At 39.9% G+C, this 3,621-nt stretch overlaps 1 pseudogene; it reads right to left on the bottom strand.

The window, feature by feature from the left end:
* Window positions 1–1,322: 1,322 nt before the first annotated feature.
* Window positions 1,323–2,733, bottom strand: LOC119087948 (annotated as a pseudogene).
* Window positions 2,734–3,621: the final 888 nt, after the last annotated feature.

The raw sequence follows: 3,621 nt of genomic DNA, 5'->3' as shown, positions 1-3,621 counted from the left end.
CATAATGGGTTCTCAGCCCATAAGATTGCTGTCACTTCCAAAGACAGCATGTTAATTTCTCTATGTCACTGGGAAAGTAAAAACAGGAAGCATCCCAGCCGGGTAAGAGAGGCCTGGAGTAATCGACTTAGGTCAGAGGGCACATTTCCCCAGGCCAACTGCGATAACTGCACTACGCTTGGGAAAGACCATAGAAGGCTGACGTGCGGATGACAGAGGGGACTGGTGAATGTCCATGATCTTTGGGTTTAGTATACTGCATTCCTTGTATTATCTCGCAGACTTCCATAGAGACAAATAATGGTTGAACTCAGAGGTCTTACTCGAAATGCATGCAGTCCAGGTCCCACAGGGAAACTTTTCACTTCAGAAGACTAAAGTGAAGATGTCTGAGCTGTGGGCCACAAGTTTTAATTCAATTCACATCGGGGTGACTCAATCTGCTCCTAATGACTCCTCAAATGCTGAAGAGGAAGACATAGGTCAAGTTGGGACAGCCCCAGGAGATGCATCAGTCTCCAATCACAGCCACAGCAGACACCCTCTGACTTGGTGGATGACTCTTCAGTAGACACATGGAAGACATAAGTCATAGAGCATGCAATTCAGGGAAAAGAAGGTGAAAACATATGTTTAAAAGAAATATCCCAAGGAACATGCATTTGCCATTTAAAAGTTGTAAGAGTTATCAGAAACAAAAAACAATCCCCCCACCAAAACAAAAACATATTCTGTATCTGTTGGCTGCAGGACTCCAAATAAAATAAATTCAGGATACTAGATTTCTTGAAATCCACAATGCATTTGTTTGAAGAATCTCTCTTCTACCTAGTGATTTATAGGTTTAAACTCAATTTCTGATATAATTATGCTAATTTCTTCATAATTTGTTATTGTCTCCTAATTTTGTTAATTTAAGGTTTCTATATTTTGAATAGTTTTGGCTGGACATATGCAAATTTATATAACTATCAAAGGCATAATTATTCTCTAATGTGAATACACCATGTCCACTATTTATTCTTATTAAAATGTTTTGCTTGATATAAATTCTGTCTGATTCTAATACTGTATATCACCTAGTTTTGAATTGTGGTTTTACAGAATATATTTGTTCCTCCATTTACTTTTAACATTTCTGTATACTCAAGATTTAGGTTCATATCTAGGGATGAGATCCCCTCCCTTTTGCGTTAGCACATCTACTGATATTGCCATTGTTCTGGAGTCTATTTTTTTGTGGAATATAATTTTATAATTATATTTATGTGCAGAAAACTAAGCAGTGTAATTTAATCCAGCCTAATGGTGAATTGTTTGGCCTTTGGCCTTTCCAGCTTGGCGATGCAAACTACAGACATAGGAACCAGGACACTGTATCCCCACTGGTGATGGATCTCGTAGCTTCCACCAGTTTAGCTAGGGCACCCTTGTCTTCCGAGTTAACCTGTGTGAAGGCAACAGTGGTGCATGTGCTTCTATGGGCCAGCTGCCCCACCCTTGATGATGCAGTAGGGGACCCCATCTTTAGACACAGGGCAGGCAGAAGACTACCAGCTCAATGAGGTCTATATCGTGGGCAATCACCATCAGCTCAGCCTTCTTGTTCTCCACCAAGGTGATGCTGTATTGACCTTGATTGAAGGACTGATGGTCTCTTAGTTGGGATGTCCCTTTGCCAGCAGATTTCTTCTTAGCATGGGTCAACAGCTTTAGCTTCTTCTTCTGCTTTGTCTCTGGCCTGTACTTGCAGGCAAGCTTAAGTATCTGGGTAGCTGTTTGCCAGTCCAGGGCCTGGGGGAACTGGTTAATGGCTGCAGATACTTTGAGCCCATTATGGAGAATGACTCTTTGCCACTGTAGCCTGATGCAGTGGAGCCATTTGAGGAAGCAAGTGAGATCTCTTTTGAGCTGGATGTCCTACCCAATGCCGAAGTTCTTAGACCTTTTCTCAAACAAAGGATTCACTATTAGGCCTCCTGTTTCTTCACGATGGCGGGGCCCAGGGCCACCTTCTTTGTCTTTGCATTTTTTCCTTTGGGCACCTTGTTTGACTGGAGAAGAGAGCTGTTCTAGAGTTTTTTTAATGTAGCCATTTCTAGAAGAGACCATGACTTCCTGGTAATCTGGATTTTATAATCTTCCTTTCCCTCTTTCGTGATGTCCCCTGAGCTATAGATACAGGAGCAATTCTGTAGATGTATCCATTGTGGCTAGGCTCACCTTCAAATGTTGATCTCTTCATTGTGTCTAGTGTGATTTCCTGTGAAAGTCTCCAATTTCTGTAAAGAGAGGCTTTTGAGGAGTGATAGTTACATCTATCTTTGGGTATAAGGATAAGACTTAGACTGTAGTTAGGAATTCTGCTGTCCTAACAAACTGACACTAATACATTCTCTTCTCAGATTCAAGACCTCACTAGCCAAAGAAAGTTGGCTAGATTTCTAGTACCAGGCATGGTTTCCTTCTTGTTGAGTGGACTTTAAGTTCACTTATGTATCTGTTGGTTTCTGCCAACACGTGAGTGCCACTTATTGTACCTTTATGAGTATTGTGCCATGCTGATCATTATGTTTCATGGGTGTCATTGCTGGGTAGGACTAAGACTTGCTTCACTCTCTTGGTAGCTCCCATAGTATTCATGGAAACTAGACTGCAAGAAAGCTTTCAGGTTAATGACTAACCTACCAAAAGCAATGTACAGAGTCAATGCAATACCATTCAAAATACTTACAGCATTCTTTGGAGAAACAAAAAAAATCTATAATTAATATGGAAACAGGAAAGATTCTGGATAGCCAAAGCAGTCCTGATCAAAAAGAAACACTGGAGGGATTGCCATTCCAGACTTCAAGACATATTACAGAGCCATAGTAATAGAAAAGTATGGAAATGGCACAAAACAGACATGCAAACCAATGGAATAAAATAAAAGACCCAAATATGAGTACTCATAATACATCCACTTGGTACTTGACAGAGGGGCAAGAAATGTACATTAAAAAAAAAAAGAATGATGAGAAATGAAAAACAAAATAAAATGCACACTGGCAAGAAGATAGTGTTTTCAACAAATGATTCTGGGAAAGTTGTATGTCCACATGCAGAAGAATGAAATTAGATCCATATACATCACCCTGCACAGAAAATTAGATACAGGTGGATAAAACACCTCAATTTCAAACATAAAACACTAAACTACTAGACGAAAACACAGGTGGTATCCTACAAGCTACAGATCTAGGAAAGGACTTTTGGAACAAGACTCCATTAGTGGATAAATCACGGCCAACAGCTGACAACAGGGACTCACAAAACTAAAATGTTTCTGTACAGCTGAGGAAACAGTCAAGCGGGTAAAGAAGAATCCCGCAGAATGGGAGAGTATCTTTTAACAGGGGAATTTCTACTATTGTACTAATTCAGTCTTGCTGCTCATTGTTGCTATCTACTTCAGGTTTCATTTTTCTTTACAGATGAATAGTATTCCACTGTGAGTATGCGTCACATTTTCATTACCCATTCATCTATCAAAAGATATTTAGGGTTCTTTTTCCCATTTCTTGGATATTTTGAAGAGGATTCATATCCAGAATACACACAAAAAAAGAACCAAAACAA

This window comes from Peromyscus leucopus, chromosome 5, assembly GCF_004664715.2.
Source record: "Peromyscus leucopus breed LL Stock chromosome 5, UCI_PerLeu_2.1, whole genome shotgun sequence".
In the NCBI taxonomy this organism is placed as follows: Eukaryota; Metazoa; Chordata; class Mammalia; order Rodentia; family Cricetidae; genus Peromyscus; species Peromyscus leucopus.
This window is presented reverse-complemented; position numbering and strand designations above follow the sequence as displayed.